We start from the raw sequence: 22,124 nt of genomic DNA, 5'->3' as shown, positions 1-22,124 counted from the left end.
ACGTTCCTTGGAGGAAATGTTAATATCTCTGTGTGTATCGCTATGATCGTAATTTTTCGCCCTCATCCGCAATGAATTCTTTGAAACTGTCTCTCCCATGCACCAGACAGGATACCGATTCCTTCAAGCTCTACCATTTATTTCTTCATTCATCTTGTCGTCTATCCTCGGATGATCACATCTCGTATGCCAATACTATTTCAATTAGGCGTTATCACAGCTTCAACTTAAAGCCTTTCTTTACACACACTAACTCTTTCAAATACAGTTATTTCCTGAGTCTTGTTGAAAGCTGGAACGATTTACCCGATTCTCCTCGTGAATTGGCGCTTTCCGATTTTATACGTAATATTGCTGATTTTTTTTCTTTTATGTTATTCTTTTGAACAACCTATTTGTTTGTTTCTTATAAAAAGTCACAGCTTCGCCGCAAGGGCGAAGCAATGAATGCGATAGCAAGAAACTAATGCTATACGAAGTGAGGCTCGCCAATGGATACTCTCAGTTTTAACAGCGCTCCTGTTGCAAAGGCGGCCAAAGCAGCGAAGGAAACTAGAGTGCTTCAAGTGTCGAGCTGTGACACTTGATAGTTCGCGCTCATCTTCTGTTTGTTCGTTTAGCGGCGTCCCTTGAGCTCGAATGACTTTCGTACGCTCCGTAACATGAGCGCGGACATCACGGTGAAAGCGTGAAACATCCCTCTTCCCCTCAGCACGAGAAAACCGCGCGAGCAGACAGCGGAAGGGCGAGGTTCTCCCTGCGCAAACATAACAACAAGCGAGCGCGCTCGCCGACGACTTTTAAATCAATCCACCCGTCGCGCTCCTAACGCCATCTCGCTGGTAATGAAGAAACGCTTGTAAGCGCCTAGCGTCTCTGAGTCCGTCCAGCGGTAGATGGTGTGTATATAACGCTCGCCGTTAGCTACGTGGAGGATCTGCGTTTGGTGGCGTAGTGGATAGCGCCACTCGCTGCGGAGCAAGAGGCCCCTGGTTCGATTCCGCGCTTCGGAAGCATTTTTCTGAATTATTTTGCTTTGGGGCTTTTATATATATATATATATATATATATATATATATATATATATATATATATATATATATATATATATATATATATATATACATACTTATACATATACGGTGCATGACGGCGACGGCGACGGCAACATTCAGCCGAGACTGTCCATATAATTGCTATCGCAATGAAATTGTACTTCAAGCCCTGCATAGGGCTGGGGTATTTGAAAATAAATGAATAAAAAATACTATCGGGCTTCAATTCTACGTGCCACTATACCGTATGTTCGGTCATACAAGTTTCTGGGTGTCATAATCGACAGGGATCTCTCATGGAGCCATCACGTATTGTACATAAAAAAGCGGTTGATCGGCATCTGTCATCTATTGAAGTTCTTCGCAGGGAAGACTTGGGGAATGTCACCAAGTGCTATGCTACAGCTGACAGGGTACTTTTCCTCGGCTTCCTGCGCCACAGCTTGCCCGCGTTAACCAACGCAAGCAAAACAAGCCTACGAATACTACAAAGTGTTCAGGCCCAAGCGCTCCGAATTTGCCTAGGCTTGCCTCATGGCGCATCGACGGTGGCTTCTATAGCGATCGCCAGAGACCACCTCATTAAGACACACATTGACATCGAAGTACTCAGGACACATATAAGACATCTTGCTCGGACTCCCCGCCACCACCTAGCCTCTTTACCAGTAGACCGACCATGCACCTCTTTTTGCCGAACGGTAGCCGCGTATCGCGAGTCGTTGCCAACATGCTTCACGCCCGCTGCGAGACCTTCAATTCCTCCGTGGTGCCTGGCTCAGCCTATCATCAGCCTGGCGATACCTGGCATCCGTAAAAAGGCAGATATGTCGTCACCGGCTCTTAAACAGCTCGCTTTGCTCCTGTTATATGAGAAGTACTGAGGCTCAATGCACGTATACATCGACGGCTCCGTTATGACGAACAGCTCAACCGCAGCTGTCGTGATACCTATGAAAGTCACAACGATCAAATTTAAGACCTCTCACCTTACGACATCGACAGCAGCAGAGCTCGCAGCACTTCTTGCCGCATTACGTTTCATTACTGATGAACGGGCACAAAAATGGACGATCTTCAGTGACTCAAAGGCGGCTCTGGAATCCCTTCTGTCACCTTTACGCCGCGGCCCGCATGAGCAACTGGTATTTCAGATTGCTGAAGAGACTCACCATTTAATTGAGAAAGGCCATGAAATAACTTTTCAATGGCTTCCAAGTCACTGTGGGATTATCGGCAATGAACGGGACGATCAAGCTGCCCGTTCAGCCCATACAGAAAGCAGTCAAATAATAATACCGTTCTCTAGAACTGACGCTGCATGGAAGTTCCGCGTGCTTGCTCGTCAATTCACCACGTCGCAGTGGAACGAGCCGCGCTTCAAGCATGCGCGACTATATTCCCTGGACCCAACTCTCAGCCTTCAAATTCCTCCAGGCCTTCGCCGAGGTGACGCTACCCTCCCGTGCAGGTTATGGTTGGGTGTCGCATTTACGCGCGCGTACGCGTGCCGCATAGGAATGGACGACACCGCATCATGTTACCACAGCGGCAGTGATGAAACAATTCAACATATTCTGTGCGACTGCCCACAGTACTGTTCACAGAGACAGTCACTTTGCAACGCGCTCGATAAGTTGGACGACCGCACTCTGTCGGAAGTAGGAATCCTGCGCCATCGACCGGACCAAACGTCACAGAAAAAGGCTGTGCAAGCGCTACGGCGCTTTCTGCGTTCAACCGGTCTCTCAGAACGGCTCTGACTGGAACGTCTTCCGTGTGTGTGCATGTGTGCGTGTTTTTTTTTCGTTTTCATTTTATCTCTCTCTCTCTGTGTCCTCTTTCTTACCCCTATTTCCCCACCCCTGTGCAGGGTAGCAAACCGGTCGCTCGCACCAGGTTAACCTCCCTGCGTTTCCTTTTCATCTATTTTTCTCTAAATTGGTGACACGGCTGCTATATCATTTGGTCAGCAAAAACTTAATTTTTTTTTTTCGGAATGCCTTAGTATAAGAGAGACAAAGCCAAAAATACTCGCAGTATCTTCCCTATCACGAACTTAAACGTTTTCCTGCATTCGCCAATCTTTGCCAGGGAAGGCAGTGATGTAGCCAGAATTCTGCATCGGGGAGGGTCGGGGGGAGGGGGGGACTCCGGCCTCTTATGTACGTCCGTTTGTGTGTTTGTATGTGTGCGTGCATATAGCATATGCATGCAAACTGTAAAAATTTCGGAGGAAGCTGCACCCCCCCCCCCCCGGTCCCTGGCTACGCCTGTATCAGGCGCTATGGGAACTAATAGCCGTTTCGCGTCTCTGTAAAACCGTAATCGTGCGTCGATCCTTTAATACTGTGCAGTCAACGTCACGGTAAAATAGCTTGTAGCTTAGCGCAGGAGGAGACAAGGGCAAAAGATGAAATGACAAAGGGATGCAAGCGCTAACTTTCAACGGCGAAATTTTATTTCCTGGATAGGTCATATATATGCGCACAAAACCGCGTGACAGAATTAAGATAGCTCTTTCTTTTTTCTTCTTTTTTTCTTTTTTTTTGGGGGGGGGGGGAGGGGTATCTCGTTGCACAATAAAAGCGACCTTCAGTCTAATCCGACATCACCAACTGAAGACACCTTATACGTTACAAATGAAGTATCTCTTTAGGGTATGCGTAAATATTCAATTCTCTTAACCGACAATGACAGTGACGGCTTGCTTATACAGTGGTCGCCGGCAAAAAGGGTGCACTTTGTTTCTGTCATCAATCTTACAGATCCCATTGTACATCTTGCACGAATGACGGTGTTTTCTAGAAGAGGGTGGTAAGCGTTTGTTTATGCACCTTGCCGTCGGACCCATGTAACAATTTCCGCGCGAGAGTGCGGAAATCGTTGTTTTCTTTTTTTTTACGCTTGACGCTTTTTGATGAACGCTTGAGACAGCACAGAAACAGAGTGTTCAGGTGACGGTTTCTTTGCGTTTCGCTGCAAAACATGCGCACGCCACGCTCTTTGAGAATACACTGTCATTCTCGCAAGAAGTGGAATCTGTAAGACTGATAACAGAAACTGGGTGCATCCTTTCTGCCTGCGACCACTGTATAAGCAAGCCGTCACGGTCAGTTAAGAAAATTGAATATTTACGCACGCCCTAGAAAGTAACTTCATTTCCAATGTATAAGGTGTTGTCCTCAGTTGGGGACGTCGGATGAGATTGAAGGTCGCTTTCATTTTGCCATGAGATACACAAAAAACAAAAATAGCTCTCTCATCCCTGTCCCGTGGTTTTGTGCGCGTATATGTATGACCGATCCTGGAAAGAAAAATTCGCTTCTGAAAGTTAGCCCTTGTGTCCGTTTGTCATTTCATCTTTTTTGCTCGTCTCTTCCTGCGCTTTGCTAGAAGCCATTTTACGATGACGCAACAAGGTGGAATTGGTACCATTGTCACGGTGAAACCATCTAGTAAATCCGTCCGCACAGTGGTACGGTGTCCCTATGCTAAGGGGCCGGTGTTTATGGTGGTACAGGTGGCACTGACTGGTAGGATTGATATCGGCACTTTGGTACCATCGGGAACCACAATGTGGTACGGGGGATGTCAATACTAGAGGTGCCGCACAGTGGTTGTACAACCATGCGTTGGCAATGGCATCACTGAACGGTACCGCATCATGTCAAGAGCAGCGTTCTCGAATTCTGTCCATTTCGGCAGCTACTGTTGTGAGGTGGCGTCGTTGAGATGCCGCGCCTCTGGTCGAAAACGCCTCTCGGGGGGCCGGACTATTCCTCGAGAAAGTGCTGCTCGACGCACCGGGTTGTGTTCAGGTAAGAAAATAGCTTTTGCATTTACGCTCAGTGGGTACAGTGTTATAGAAAAGCTTCGCCCATAACACATAGCGCAACATAGTGCCACAAAGAACGACCTCGGAAAACATGCCAAACGCATTCTTGGATAACAACCACGGTTCGTTTTCCATATTTTTTTTTTGTACTTCTATTCTGGTATAGAGCATTCTGGTAGTACGACGCGCCTTTTTATCTTCTATAGTACAACCAAAATAACTGACGTGTCTTTTGACACACGGCTCATGAACGTATGACGTGTCGCATACAGCCCGCCTCGTGGTTCAAAAGGCGATGTACCAACCCGCTGTTCCAGCTCTCGCCGCAGCGTCGCTCTATACGCAAACTTGCGCGAAATTGCCGCTCCCATCGCATCGTGTTCGAGCCAAAAACGATGTACGAGCATTGTTATCGTGCGCAGCTGGCGCTGGAGAGCTGACAATATCAAAACACGCGAAGGGCAGCTCGGCACTGTTCCCTAAACACAACAGCGAGATTGGCCGCTACATGGCAGCGGCCTACAACAATGCGGCGCGTTCTTTCCTTTACCTCTCCCTCTCTGTCACACTTTATCTGCGCCTGCAGAGAAACAGTGTTGCTCCCGCGTAGCCTTGTACGGACGTTTCGCGGTGATAGATAGCGTTGTTTTGCACGAACACTATACCATAGCGGAAGAAAATGTGAGCAAGCGCAAAGAAAGGAAATATTGACCTGACGAGCCCCATGGGCCGAGACGCAATTGCTTTAACCAACACCACTGGCGCACGTGCAAGAAGCGGAATGTTGTCCTATCGTGTAGCGGTAGGTGGGTGCATGCAGATAGGAGGCGTGGAGAGGAAGGTGGCACCGTAATAAAAAAAATGGGAGCACTCCTTGTCTTTCCTGCTTGTCGTCCTTTGCACGCGACTGCGAAAAACACGGCACTTACCAGGGAACATCGAACGATGCTGTGCGGCTACCGTATGACTTAGCTATAAAGGTTTGTTTAGGGAAGATCTTTACTTCGTAGCAAAGCGCATCGTAGCGTGACTAAAACGAGCGCTGGTCGTGCGCGTTAACTATTTGGTTAAGTCTAAGCCAATTTTATGTCATTCTAACCTCTCTACATAATAATATTTGCTATGCCTCAATTCTTTACCTCCCGGATAAAAATCTATTTCATAGTCACACTTGATTTATGATACGCGCTTATTATAAAGAGAGGTTCGCGCGACATCGCCGTGACCTTGACGGCTACTATAATGTATCTGCAGATTCTAACCATCAGTGGTTTTCTTGTAAGAGACGAATTGCTCTTACACCTATTATGAGGATTATAGCGAGGAAAATGAGGACAAGGAATGCACGTTGACGCGAGGGGAAGCCAGTTCTTGGTCCTTCTTCTTGCGCGCCCTAAACATTCTGACAGCGCGTTTGACCTCTTATCTGAAGAAACAAGTTCTACCCTTCTAGGCTCCCGTAACAGCAACAAGTGTCGGCCATCTACATCACTGAACAGACGGCGAAGATTGATCCAGCCTGCTGTGCTTCATCCGCTACACGTACGACCGACCTGCGATTCTTGTCGTGCGCACGTTCGCCATTTTCACCAGTCTGATCGGGATGATGAGCGTTTTGCACTGTAATGTGTGCAATTTCTTTCCGGACAAAAAAAAATAACGTTTCTGCAACAAGCGGTGCGTTCGTTAGCGCTATTGTGGAAGCATAGTTCGCGCCAGAAGATGGCTCACATCAAGCCACTATGCTTGTTGGCTAACCTTCGCATGCTGACCCTCGCCTGCATGATGCAACGGCCGCGATTTGATCTTATCGCACTTGAACTTTAAACAAGGCACCACGGCGATGGCAACAGCGAAAGATCGGTTGGAGTGTCCATACAATGGCTATCGCGTTAAAAAATCCGTTGTGTTCCGGCATATCTGGTCCCAGTTCCAGAATGCTGCTTGCGCCACGCATGCCGCGCCGCCTGTACACAAAGCATTTGCTTCGGATATCCCTCTTCGCAACTATGTAAATCTGAAACAACGTTGATTGTATTAAGAAAATCTCAGGTAGCCTCCTGCAGCTTAGTACATGCTACCAGAATATCCGATGTACCTTTTTCTCTTAGCCGCGGCAGGCACTTCCTACTTGAAATAAGCAACAACAACGACTACATGGTGGAACTTTCTGGTGCCATTTACCTTAACACACTGTTACGATGGTTTTATTTTGATATTTAGACACGTTAACTCTCCACTTGCGACGTAGGTAAGCCAGCCACAGCGCACCCCGTCTAATATATGGGCCTTCCCGGCAACTCAGCGGGGCGCAAAATCTACCTTTCTGAGCAAGAGAGCTCAGTCGTTACGATAAACGACTGGATCCTTCCAAGAAGGGACTCAGCGCAAAGCCGTACGCAACTTGCTGTTGTAGCTGCTAAGAAGCAGAACCTTCATTTTAATCCACGCACTTCACCAAAAGCATCACAGGGGTCGACTTTTTTTTTCTTTTAACAAAGGCGTTTCTCTATGTGTCTTGGGGACCTCTTGTGTATTGCTTTATTCCTCTTTCATAATTATTCTTTGTGTCTACGCCTTGACTTTTCGCGCCTCTAAATCTGGTAAAAATACAATATGTTGGGCGAGTTGGTTTTCAGCTTCCATATTTACAGCGCGTACGACACCACAGAGAAGAAGACACAGGAGACACACAGAGCGCTGACCGACAACTGAAACTTATTATTACCAGCAAGCCTTTTATATACCCACTGGTGACCCCAAAAAAGATAAAAAAACGTACAAGAAACATGCGCGGACAGAACATTAGCGCCGGCGGAAAACTGGCATGTGTCAAATTTGACAATCAAGCTATCTGGTTTCTTTTTGGGGCAGGGCTTGCGAGTGTGCTTTTACACACGTCCTGCAGTCTTGCAGTCCCATGTGCTTCCAGTGGGCTTCTTCACATGAGCTTCTTGTGAGGGCATCACGACGTTTTCCTACGACACTGCAGTCTGTGTACATCGGTCCGCAGAGCTCACTGTCCTTATCTTCTGTTGCGAAATCTCGGCAGTGTTTGGCCACATGGCCACAAGTGCCCAGTGGCGTAACTCCAGAAAAGTCTCAAGGGGGGGGGGTGCACATCTTGATGCCATGGTGGCCATTTTGTGTTTCATAAACATACGCTTTAATTTTAATTATACAAAAATTAAAATCATGTGTTCAAATAAATTAAAAAGAAAATGGTCCGTCTCTGTCCTGTTGTCCTGTGGTTCGCGCTGTTTATCGTTTTTTATGAAGAAAATGAGCATGGGCCTGAGCTGACAATAGTCGGCAACGTCAGTTTCTAAGTGTAACTCGTAGTTGTGGCTCCAGCATATTTCTAGCTAATATGTCGGTCGGGTTAAATCATCAAATGAAAATGCTAGTGCTAGAACTTTTTCTCTTTTTTTTTGTTATAACGCGTAAAGGAACAGCTTTTGTTTTTAAATTCAGTTCCAATCGTATAGGCTGTTAGCCTCCCAGGATTTACCCCTGGAATCTTTCTTCTAAAGCGTGTTTATATTCACCCGTGATTTTTTAATGACACAATTATACTCGAGCAATCGCATTCATACTTCATTGTCAATGTATTCCACCAAATTGCCGACGTGAATAAGTAACGGTAGATGATCGGTGACACCGTACTTTGCGCTTCAAAGGCCTAATAAACATCTCTCGCACTTCAGAAGTCACCCATAGCATTTCAGAAAGCAGGACCTCAGCAGTGTCTTTTGAAACCAACATGAGCTTTCACTCTTGTACTTCGTTTCTACTCAGGAAGGACTTCAGAATTCAGTGTTTATTTTAATTAAGGAGAGCGCGCTATGCTTAAGTGTCAAGCATTTCAGCTATGATGTTTCAAATGTAAATCTCAAAGGGGACACTTGCAAGGGCTGTCCCCCCAGCCTGAATACAAGGGGGGTAAAGACCCCCCCCCCCCCCCCATGATTTACGCCACTGCAAGTGGCTACTCGTGCGACATTGTCATAGTGTTAGTTTATTCTTTGGTTCAGACATCGACCAGTTTGTCCTACATATCCAGCTTTTGTGGACACATCACAGCCAGCGCCCCTGGCGGCCCCGGCGCGAAGCTAGCGCGTTTTCAATGGAACTGGCGAGTTTTTCCCGAATAATTAAGCGTAGAGGGTGAATGTTGAAAAACGCAGACCACAGAGCGCTTCTGGGAACCTAAACGGACGAGAAGACTGCAGCGATCATGTTGCAGTAAGCTTCAATTTTGTTCCCAGAGCAGTTAAAGATTGTACAATGGGAGTCTATGGAAACGGCGAAAAATGTGGCCGGTTTTTCGAGACAAAAACGGTCACTGTCGTAAAACTAAGCAAGTTACGTTAATGGTCAGGAATCACATGTAGTCCTGGCACTCAGCTTTCGTTTGAAGCCATTCTCAACTTGCCGCAATTCGCGGAACATTGTTCCCTAACGCGTTTTTGAAACACGGTCCTTCAAATGCTTGTGGTAAATTGATAAACCCTTGCCTACCACCAGCCACAAGGCCGTCGACCGTGGCCGAGCGAGCTAATCGCTCAAGTTCAGAGCGCGGCATCACCGTGCCGTCAGCGGTTCGATTCCTGGCGACGGATCATCATTTTTTTTTCAGCCCGTGACTTAGTTCCACAGCTTCACACGGATGTCGCCACCGAAACAAAGAAGAGGTTTTCGTTTCGGTTTCGTTTTTGACTGCAATCTCGAGCTGCCGTTTCTTTTTCTCGTTATTTTATTACTCTTTTAGTGTATGTTTAAACACTCCACGCGTATCATATCGGTCAGAGCTACATTGTAATTCTTACTTTATCCTTTTATGAACGTCGTAAGGAACAGAACGTCCGATCAAGTTATGGTGAACAAAGCTCTTTCGAACTTTTTGTACGCGTATTGTGGTGGAAACTTATTTCTCCGTTCTCATGATTTCGTAACGATCTTCTCAGGTACCTACAATTCACCAACGTAAAGGAAACGAACAAAGCTTAGAAAAACGAGGCATAGTAAATAAATGACAAAGTTAGACACTTTTGCAGTTGCTTTTTACGTTAGGGCTAACGCAAGTGTCTGTCGCAATCTTAACGAAGGGGAATTGTTCGAGGGGTTGTTTTTTTTTGTTAGACACAACTAATGAAACCAGCAGATAATTAAGCCAATCAAAGAATAGGAAACATTATTCGAGTTTTTTTTTTTCAACAGCAGTGCAATGATTTCGCCCTAACTTCAAAGAAATCAAAATCGCTATCTCGACAGGCATTAGCGGACGGCTCGTATACCCTTCTACATGCTGCGCTCTCAACGCAGAGACTGTGCGAAATCCCCTTTCCTGCATGGAGTGGCTGGGTTCTCTTACAGCACCATTTTGTAGATTTACGCGAGTCTGGATCTAGAAGAGTTAGCTGCCAGCCTTACTTCATTGTTGCTATCGCACTGGTTGCATCGCACCGCAAGTGAAATTGGGATTTTTATTCACCTCTTGTCATATCTATCGTCCTACGTGAACAGAAAAAGACCAGCGTGCCTTCTCCTTTAACATCCAAAGCACTGTGCGCTGCATCGGATAGGTCCGTGTGACCTATCCGATGCGCTCGACTGCAGCGTGCAGTCGTTTAAGCAAGGGAGGGTAGAAGTAGAACTGACTGCTATAGCACCTCCCTCGTGAGTGTCACTTGGTAGCTGGCGGGGCAACTGACTGGAATACATTCCCTGTGCTTTCTCAGAACGCTCACTGCCTCACCAGAACAGTACTTGGCCTCCCTGGTGCTGTAACTGGCCAGCACCTCCGAAATAATAAATGGGATCAACAAAGGAGTAAAACAAGGAGATGCGATATCCGCAATATTGTTCACCGCGAGCTTCGTGGAAGTGTTTAAGCAGCTAGACTGGGAGGAAACGGGAATCAAGGTTGACAGAGAACCGCTCAACAACCTACGATTTCCAGACGACACAGTGCTCTTCAGTAACGATAGCAACGAATTGCAAAAATTACAGCCTATCCACGGGTGAATGATGAAGAGCTTGGGCGAAGCTCCTGAAGGAATCATGGTCTCGGGATCCGCTTCTCGTTGAGCCCGTTTTCGCAGCGGCGTCCTTGGCGCGCACCGTCACGGGATCCGCCTGGCTGCCGCCAAGCGAGCGCCCGCCGCTGCGCATCGTTCATGCTCCACCAACGATCCGACACGTACGGCGACGATCCAGGAGAAAGAGAGAGGCGCTCGCTCCCCGCGCAGCAGCCAATCGGAGAGCAGCGGCACTTCTAGCGCCATTTAGTGTCGATTCATACAAGCGCCATATTGCACACAATTCTATTGGACGAACGCCATCTAGGAAATGAGACGAGAAATGGTGATGACGACACAGATTGTGTACAGCGCCATCTAGAATATCGTCCCTGAACTACAGTTTGTACGTACTTCTATGAGGCAGCGCCATCTATTGCATTATACGGGAGATACTGCCGTTTACGCCGGTAACGCCGGACAATGGGGACGTGACAAGGTTAGACTAAGAGGAGCTACGCCCCTAAAAATGATTGAGGAATTAAACCGAGAGAATATTAAGGTAGGCCTCAAAATGAATATGGTGAAGACTAATGAATAATGCTGCTTGGTCTGGCGAAACAGAAAGCGTTTAAGATAGAAAACCATATATTGTAGTGTATACAAGAATATGTATACCTAGGACAACTACTCACGGGAACCTAATCACAAAAAAAAAAAGAAATTCCCTGCAGAATACGAATGGGCTGGGGCGCATTCAGCTGGTGCTCCCAAATAATGTTAGGAAATCTCTATCATTAAAGCGAGAAATATACAACCACTGCATAGTGCCAGTTCTAACATATGGGCTGAAACATGGAGAATAACAAAACAACTAGAGCAAATGCTGAGGGCCACGCAGCGTGCAACAGAACGTAAAATAATACGAATAACATTAGGAGAGTGGAGGAGAGCAGAATGTGCAAGGGAACAGAAAGCAGTTGCAGATATCCTAGTTGACATCAAGCAAAAAAAAAAAATGACCTTGGCTGGCCACGTAATGCGTAGAACAGACAAGCGGAGGACAGTAAGAGCAACAGAATGGTTAGCAAAGCATGGGAACCGTAGTCGAGGAAGACAGACAGTTAGATGGAGTAACGAAAATAAGAAGTTCACAAGGATAAAATGGAATCAGCTCGCACAGGATAGGGTAAACTGAAGATCATTGGGAGAGGCCCTCGTGCTGCAGTTGACTAAACAAGGCTGAGAATGATGATGATATGACGCTAAAAGGTTTCGAGACGTCTCGATGCTGTTTTCGACGCTGCTGACCAGCAGTGGTGTAAGATCGGGCCCTCTGGACGCCTTCTTCAGCGTGTTTAGTAGCTTGGGAAGCTGTTGTCGACTCATTCGCATAAGCATGGCAAAGAAGTATGGCGCATAACATGCAGAAGGGCTCGCGTCATTATAGCAGGAAGTAAGGAGATAATCCAATCGTGGTCTGCGTAGCAGTATTATGGGCGTACGTCACAAAGGAAAGGACACGGTCCCAGTCTCATCAATCGCAAGTGACATACATTGCAAGTATATCAACCGGTGTTTCATTAAACCCTTGACTGTAAGCCGTGGTATCTGGTGAAAGACGTTGCATGCCTCTAGAATACCTTGACGACGTCCGATAGAAGTACACGTCCTTCGTTCGATGAGCTGCTCACGCGGTGCACCGTGCTGTAGAATAACGTGGTGTGAAATGAGAGGCAGTATTACTAGCCGATGCAGATGACAATGGTTAAGGCTCTGTGGCTGACACACGATATACACACTGGCGCCAAGGAGCGTGGAGACCAGTGTCGGAGAAATACATTGTGATGCAGTTGTTAATCTTGTGCTTAATTGCATTAACGACGTTTTTCAAGAGCTTAATCGGAATGGCAATGCATTTCTCCGTAATGTTCGGGAATTAATATCCCGAAACTGGCGTCATCATGAGAATTCGTTCCAGGTGGATCCGCCTTGCGAACTGCCCGGGTAAACTTAGCTAATTGGAATGTGGGACATAATGTAATCAGTTACGAACAAAATTAATAAATTTTTGTTAGCCAATTTTGCATTTTAATTTCTTGTGGTACTAGTTTCCACTTCTTTGAGTAGACCAGCCAACGAACTAGAATTATCTATTGTAATACAATCTACGACTGCCAACCTTTACATATTTTTGATAGCGTTCGCCGAAACATAGGTAGTCTTGTTATTGTTGCACACATGTACCCCGATCCCCTGTACAATGCCTAGGCGCTTGAGTGTATGTAAGAAAAATAAATAAATAAATAAAACCTAAACACGTGTTACACGGGCTTAAAACGCTAAGACGAAAGCCTTCTTGCCTTCGTGACATACTTTTTGTCATTATTAAGATACGTTATATGGGGAAAAAAATGTTACAACTGTGTACCAGTCGTGCAGTAAGGCATTCGCCTTCACATTTTACAAACGCGTGATCATCATCACCGCCAGCAGCCTGTCTGACTACGCTCACTATAAGGCACATGCCACTCCCATGCTTCTCCAATTAAACCAGTCCTCCTGTAGTTTCTGCGCCCACGTTATTCCCGCAAAGTTCTGAATCTCATCTGCCCACCTAACTTTCTGCCTCCCCTTCGCGCGCTTGCCTTCGGTTAGAATCCACTCTGCTAAACTTGATGGTCATCAGTTATCTTGCCTTCTCGCTACATACCCTGCCCAGTTGTTCTTCTTAGTTTGCACTAAGATATCCTTAGATCACGTCTGTTTGCTCGTCCACTCTGCTCTCTTCTTGTCCATTATAAGGTTACACCTATCATGTATTTTTTCATGACTGGCTGCGTCGTCCTCAATTTAAGTTCAACGCTTTTCGCCTTTTCGTAAGCCTTCAGGTTTCTGCCCGTATACGTAATTACCGGTATAGTTTACCTGTTATATACTGTGGTTAAACTACCATTCATGATCTCAGAATGTCTGCGCACCCCAACATTTTTATTATTCTATTTACTTCAGTCGCATGCTTTGTATCTGCGGCTATTATAATAATAATAATAATAATAATAATAATAATAATAATAATAATAATAATAATAATAATAATAATAATAATAATAATTATTATATTATTATTATTATTATTATTATTATTATTATTATTATTATTATTATTATTATTATTATTATTATTATTGTTGTGTTGTTGTTGTTGTTTATTATAATTATTATCCGTAAGGAAGGTGCCGTCAATTAGAGCATTTGGTAACGAGTCGTCACTCTTTGCGGTGTCGCTATTTTTCGTCGCGGCGCAGTTTCGCAAAGGTCGCCGACAAGGGCAGCGCCAACACAGACACGTAAAGTTTTCGCCTTAATAAATAAAGAATTATATAAATATTGTTCTCGAAAAACGCTTATTGAGAAATCGAAAAAAAAAATATATCGGGCACTTCCGAGCGTTGCCTTTTGCTACACTCTAGACCGCCAGATGTAAACAACGAATATATTATGTGCTCTTTAAACCGAGATGGCGCGTTATGCGCAAGGAGAAATAAAATTTAAAAGGTGGAGGCAGGGAAGCTATTCTCGATGTGTCTATTTAATGGATTGTCTACTACGGCCGCCGCTGATTGGCTGGAGCTCGGCGAGCAGCCAGCATTCGCAATATGCGACTTCGTGATCAATACTACGCATTTTTCGAACAGAGTACGCGAAGCTTTGCGTTAACGTTTGACGCCACTGCGCATCCGTCGTACGCTATCCTCTTGCGATCCCCCGTTAAGTGACGCCAATAGAGAGTTTTAGAATAGCGTAACGCAAAGCTTTGCGTTAGCGCTTCGCACCACTGCGCATGCGTCATACGCTAACCTCTTGCGGGCTCCCATTAAGTGACGGACACTAACGCTACGTCCGCAACGCCCCCAGCTTTGCGTACGGTAGTCTAAAACTCTGTAATAGCAGGCGACCGCAATGAACGCTATCTTTGCGCATGCTATTCTAAAACTGCCTCACATCATCTCCTGCCTACGAGAGTGATCACCGACGTCTATGACATGTGCGTCGGAAAAAACAAGCGCCCTTTTTCGCTTTGCGTCTCACGCACCGGGGTGTAAAACAATAAGGATTGAAGCCGTGGCTGTCGTGCGCAGTGCCAATGCTACGAAGTTACGGGCACCCGCCGACGTAGCACCGATGACTTTGCAAAAACAGGTTACGCGTGCTGCGTCATTGACCAATGCCAGCTCCTGGATACCGACATGGAGCCAGAGAAAAAACCAGACTCATGTTCTCGCGATGTGGACGGCAACAAAAAACGGATGCGACAATACTGCATTCCAAATACTCCTGCTTTCGCCACTGCCACGAGCGCAGACATTTCAAGCAGCACGGGCTGTGTTCAGGACTACGGGACCTCTACTTGAGACTCCACCTCCGGCAAGCCATGCCTTTTTCCAGCGTTGAGAGGGTTATCGCAAAAACGGTGAGCTTTTACTTTGCCATTTTTTAATTAGCATAGCATAATACTTTACAGTAAGCGTAACCAAAAGTTTCCGTTGTTAATCTCACCAGATTCCTACGCATTCTAGAAATAAGTTTCATGCGAAACAGTCAGAGAGAGTAGCTGCTCATGCCGCACTTTGCGCCAAGTCTTACAAGGTCATTGTGTAGCTTGTCTAGCTGTTTGCATACCGTGGGCCTACCGTGGGCCTACCGTGGGCCTACCAGGCGCGTTGACTACATTGTCGTCGAAAGGGCAACACATTGTCCGACGTAACCCTGGCACTCACGTTACAGCACAGACGTCACTTTTGTCGAAACGAAGTGTAAGCAGCATTCATTGGCGTATTTCCTCGGGGACGAGCAACGCTAGACTATAGTTGATTTTCCGCACTTGGTTTTCTGCAATTCAAATCGGATGGCGCCACCACAACGTGGCCTTCGAGTCCCTGGAACGTGGCCTTGGGCAGCCCTGCTCAATGTGTCTTCATCGCACCGTGTCGTCTGCTCGGTGTCCCCATAGCGTCTACGCACACACGTTGGGCCAGTAAAAGCGAGCACACGGAAGCGGAAAAAAGAAATACATTATAACTGCACCCGTGGAAGCGGGTTCCTTCCACCTCAATTTTGTCACGTTGTCGCCGTGTGCTGTGTGGCCCCTATGTTCAGAACGTACACCTTTATTTGCTTCATATTGCGTCTTCAAGCTCCGAGATTATTGTATTCGTCGGAATTTTGTGCTGTTTCGGCAATCTACTTTCAAATCCTCGAGACTAGGCTTAGCAGGCGTACGTGGCTGAACAACCAGCTGATGTCAGTAATAAAACAAAACATACGTGATTGTTTATCCCCAGCTTGACATTACACAAAGCGGTAGCCAATCTCACAATTTAATATTGCTTTCAGGACAGAGGGCAAAAGAGCAAGCGCGATTCGGACCGAAGCCGGCGGTCGCGTCGGCATGGGTCTGCCATGTTCATTTGTAACCGCAGTATCCGGTGGTTACTTAGCAAAAAATTCTAGGCATGCGACGTAAATGTGAGGAAGGATAAACATGTCGCGTGTCACTGCGGTTGTAGCAGCCGCCAACACAAACGCGAACTTTTAGCCTTGTCGACGTTTAGGCAAATGAATATAAACTTTGTTTTGCTACGCACGCATGTGATTGCTTACACCCTGCACAACCGCTTGTGTTGTAGGCCACAGCCCCTGCGCTGGGCCAAGGCCGTCACGATCATGTGATCAAACATTGATACGCCCGCGCGTCGCCGCGGAAAGTCATCTATAGTTTTTTCCAGCAGTTTGTTCAGCATATGTAGCGTTTTATATTACGATAACATCGATAAATCTAAGAAAAGGCACGTCAATTACTGTTTATTCCACGCAATGTGTCTTATAAAGTTTTCAATGTCATATTCGTTGGCCTGCATTAAATATGGTTGAAAATAACATGTGGCACATGGAGGATGGACGCGTATGACGATATACTCCACAGGTGACGGTAGGGCAGGGTATCATGACGTACGCGACCGGGATATATCGTGTTATTAAATGCAATGTATTTCTTTGTGAACCAAACGCTCTTTGACCGCGTATGTCTGTCTTCCTGTCTGCCTTCCTGTCTGTCTGTCTGTCTGTCTGTCTGTCTGTCTGTCTGTCTGTCTGTGTCTGTATGTGTCTGTCGGTATGCCTCCGCCTTCCTGTCTGTCTGTCTGTTTGTCTGTCTGTCTGTGTCTGTCCGTCCGTCTCTGCCTACCTGTCTGTCTGTCTGTCTGTCTGTCTGTCTGTCTGTCTGTCTGTCTGTCTGTCTGTCTGTCTGTCTGTCTGTCTGTCTGTATGTGTCTGTCCGTATGCCTCCGCCTTCCTGTCTGTCTGTCTGTTTGTCTGTCTGTCTGTGTCTGTCCGTCCGTCTCTGCCTACCTGTTTGTTTGTCTGTCTGTCTGTCTGTCTGTCTGTCTGTCTGTCTGTCTGTCTGTCTGTCTGTCTGTCTGTCTGTCTTGTCTGCCTTCTGTCTGTCTGTCTGTCTGTCTGTCTGTTTGTCTGTCGTCTGTCTGTCTCTGTCTGTCTGTCTGTCTCTGCCTTCGCTGTCTGTATCTGTCCGTATCTATCTGTCTCTGCCTTCCTTCATGTCTGTCTGTCTGTCTGTATACCACTGCCCAGGAGCGGGGGTTGTGCGCCAAAGGTGATTAACAGTGAATATCAACCCATGACAGCGAAAAGAGGCAGTGGATAGTGTATGACACTGCGTAGATTAAACAAGAAAAATACATGCCGTTTGTATAGTTGGCGATTGTAAAGCAGTAGATAAACTCCGAAACACGTGTTGCAACTACCCTCAGCCAGCAATTGCGCGGTACAGATAGTCAAAAATTTATTACACCAACGGTTGCCTAACATCAGTTGTGGTGGGTGGTACTTATCAATCAATTGTTGTTGACAAAGTTCACTATTCACTTTATAACAATATAATAAAACTTACGTATGTACTCCCATGACTCAACTACCTATAGTCTCGAGTTGCTCGTCCCCGCATGAGTATGGCTGCTGCTGAGTAAGAACATGAGTAAAAACGCTGCTGACCCTTCGTTCCGATAAAAGTGACGGCCTGTGCTGTAACGAGACTGCCGTCGTTACATCTCACAATGAGCTACCTTTCACACGCCATTGCAGGTCAACGAGCGTTGTGAGCTCACGATTTGCATTCCAACTACTCAAATTGCACGAAGGCGTCGATTCTTCCAAGGCTTGGCTCAAAGTGTAGGCAATAAACAGTTACTGGCCCGCTCCTTCTCCTGAAATCGATAGCCACAATGCATGGTGCCTGACAAAAATTTCTTATGTTATCACCTATCTGTCATGTTCGTCATACACTCATATCCTCCTATGCCAATTTTGGTAACTATCAAGTCAAGGAGGACGAGGTCACCACGACGTAGGCGGTCTCGACAAATAAATAGAAACATGGTCATGCGCCTTTGGTCCTCAAAGGAAAAGGTACGCAATTTAAACCTACGTACACGCGCCTCGGTGCGCGTATGTCTGGTTCTTGCATGAACAGGATTTATTGTTTACACGCCATGTTTATCATCGACACACCATGTATAGCTGAAAAAAATAAATAAAAAGACAGCCATACTTTGCAGACGCTCTCTATATGAACGACGACATCATGCAAACTGTGCTCGTTGTCTGCGTCAATTTATTGATACTTAACTGCGCGTGAACTTGAGCTGCATTATTCGGGACAGGACCTCCTGCTCGGTAGCCGAAACGTTGTTCCAAGCTTCTACTTTTGTGGTGATCGGTGTATGTATTTTTACATAGGTCATAATGATCATGTCGGGCCAGGTGAGCTTTTCGTCAAACATTAGATTTTATTCCACGAAGGCTTCCTTATACCTTCCTTGTACTTACCCGCTGTGTATATGGTAATGGTTTTTGCATACGTGAGCATTGAGTTGATGATGGGAATTTTTTAAATATATTTATCACATTTCAGAGAAGGGGCTACCTTATTCACTGGAAAGGTTTGTTCCATGTGGGAGTGGTCGTTTGAACCAAGACGTAACCTAAACAGGGACTGCTGCGGAGTTTCGAAGAGTCTTGGCCACCTGACAGCAGGACGCTTACAGCATGCAGCTGATATACTTTTTTACGAAGTGCAGAAGAAACTTCAACGCAGAAGCATTCCAGCGGGGTAGTGGTACTCCCATTCGATTTAGACATATTCGTTGGGCTTCAATGACTCCGGGACAAAGATTGAAGGTGGCTGGCTTTTATGTGAAGAAGAAGACTTCAGCAAGCTTCCTCTTCCTCACGGTTGGCACATCTCGACAAACAAGCTCGGAGAACACATCCGCATTTCGTTTCCAGTGCGGGTGAAGCGACCTTGCGGATGATGAAGACGTCGGGAAGGAAGGACTGAGTTTTCCTCTTGAGCGGCTGCGAATTTTATGGCGACCGAGGGTGGAGGCACATCATAAAGAACGCGAATAAATATATTACCTAAAATGTGTGGTCAGGCAATAAAAGCATGATTGTTTTACGCAGATAATTTTGCAAGTGTTCGCACATTTTGGCCCGTTGAAAGGGCTCATGCAGCCCTTTTTTCCTCTGCCTGCAATTTGGCGGTCCACGGATTCTAATTTTGCACCAAGATAACATTCCTTATGTGTATCTGCTGTGTACCCAAAAGAGGTTTTAGCGCGTTTTTTATAAATATAGTAGGACAACTTTGAAGTCCGGGGGCGTTTCCTCGTCAAAGGCGGATGCATACAAAACTGCAACCAATGGGCATGCCCTGCAGGATGACGTCATGAGCCGGACGGCCGATGACCCCGCCTTCCGAGAACATCGCAGAGTGCATGAGCGGGACTACTTTTGTAGTCGCGGAGGTCATCGGCTGCCGCGGTCTGGTTGTCTGGCGACCGAGGACAGCCTTCAACGTTGTATCCAACCACATTCCTTCTTGAGGTACGGAAATTTGTAATTAAGTGAGAGCGCATTTCCCATTGGACTCTTAGTGATTTTACTTGACAAGGAGGCAATTTCAGGCAGATAAAGCAAAACACCACGCTCATGTTCACTCTGTTGCACGGTAGCCAAGCAGTCACCGTCTGGCATCGTTCCGAAACGGCAATTTGATATGACTTGCCAATTAACGGTGGTCCTTAAATCAGGTGGAAGAGAAAATGCATGCGCTGCCTTTATCAACGCTGAGCGGTTGTGTAGCTCACTTGTCACATGGACGAAAAATTCATGCCGGACCAAGACGACCTTTCTCAGAAAAGAACAAGTGTGGGTTTCGTTTGTAGCCCCATGCTCCATTCAGGTAGACGGCAATTCTCCCTTGCATGTACAGGGGGGATGGACAGAAACGCAAGCAGCGTGGCGCGCTGTTTTCATCGCGACCGACCCTTGCTGGCAATAAAAAGATGGTAGAGTGATCCTTGATAGTATCGTAGATGACACTATCGGCTTTTCATTGCCCTCCAGGCTACAGCCGCTTGAAACTAAATGCGAAACGGCACATCATGCATATTCCGCAGTGTTCGTGTTTCCTGTCATCGCTATAGCACCCATGGTAGGCTTTACGAAGCTTCGAACACAGCACAACTTATACAAAACCATTTTTATTCAGGTTATGGCCGGCATGAGAGGGATACGTCCATGTAATATTTACAGCGGTGGAGGAATAAGTACGAAATGTGGCTCTGCTGTTTTCAGATGAATGCAAAAGACACTCGCCGCTGCGATGTTAGTCTGAATTTGGTTTATTCCGGAAATCTTCTTCCTTTAGGGTCATCATCATCATCATCATCATCATCATCATCATCAGCAGCAGCAGCAGCAGCAGCAGCAGCAGCAGCAGCAGCCTGTCTACGCCCACTGCAGGGCAAAGGCCTCTCCCATGTTCCGCCAATGAACCCGGTCCTGTGCTTTCTGCTGCCACGTTATACCTACAAACTTCTTAATCTCATCTACCCACCTAATTTTCTGTCCCCCCTCACGCGTTTGCCATCTCTTGGAATCCAGCCAGTTACCCTTAATGACCACCGCTTATCCTGCCGACGTGCTACGTGCCCGGCCCATATCCATTTCTTCTTGATTTCAACTATGATGTCCTTCACCCCCGTTTGTTCCCTGACCCACTCTGCTCTCTTCCTGTCTCTTAAGGTTACACCTATCATTTTACTTTCCATCGCTCGCTGCGTCGTCCTCAATTTAAGTTGAACCCTCTTTGTAAGTCTCCAGGTTTCTTCTCCGTAGGTAAGTACCGGTAAGATGCAGCTGTTATATACCTTCCTCTTGAGGGATAGTGGTAGACTACCATTCATGATTTGATAATGCTTGACGAATGAGCCCCATCCCATCCTTATTCTTCTAGTTATTTCACTCTCATGGTTCGGCTCCGAGGTTACTACCTGTCCTAAATAGACGTACTCCTTTACAACTTCCAGTGTCTCGCCACCTATCGCAAAGCGCTGTTCTCTGCCAAGATTGTTCCACATTACTTGAGTTTTATGCATATTAATTTTCAGGCCTACTCTTCTACTTTCTGTATCCAGTTCAGTAATCATGAGCTGTAATTCGTCTCCCGCGTTACTCATCAATGTAATGTCATCAGCGAATCGCAGGTTACTGAGATACTCTCCATTAACTCTTATCCCTAATTCTTCCCAATCTAGGTACCTGAAAACCTCCTGTAAACACGCGGTGAATAACATTGGAGAGATCGTGTCTCCCTGCCGTACGCCCTTCTTTATTGGAATTCTGTCGCTTTCTTTATGGAGGACTATAGTGGCTGTGGATCCGCTGTAGATTTCTTCCATTATGTTTATATAGGCTTAGTCGATAACCTGATCCGCAGTGCCTGCATGACTGCTGATGTCTCCACCGAATTAAATGCCTTTAGGGTAAATAGCGTGAAAATACCCCAAGTTTCATTTTGTTCTGCGCATCTGCCAAAACATTTCGTCGCGAACAACAACAAACAAAGCCGTCAAGTTAGAACTCTATAACTCAACAATGAAAAACGATATCGCAATATGTTATTTGCACATAATAGTACATATAAAGTGGCCTAAATTGATCTGGTTTACATGGCTCTCAAACGAGCAACCCGCTACACCGTATACCCGCATACCCCGAGCCGAGTATACGGGTATGCGCCACATGTGAGTGACAGTTTAATATCGACCCAGGAACGCGAGAACAGAA

The sequence above is a fragment of the Rhipicephalus sanguineus genome, chromosome 1 (genome assembly GCF_013339695.2).
Source record: "Rhipicephalus sanguineus isolate Rsan-2018 chromosome 1, BIME_Rsan_1.4, whole genome shotgun sequence".
In the NCBI taxonomy this organism is placed as follows: Eukaryota; Metazoa; Arthropoda; class Arachnida; order Ixodida; family Ixodidae; genus Rhipicephalus; species Rhipicephalus sanguineus.
The sequence above is the reverse complement of the archived record's forward strand: the minus strand, read 5'-3'. Positions refer to the sequence as shown.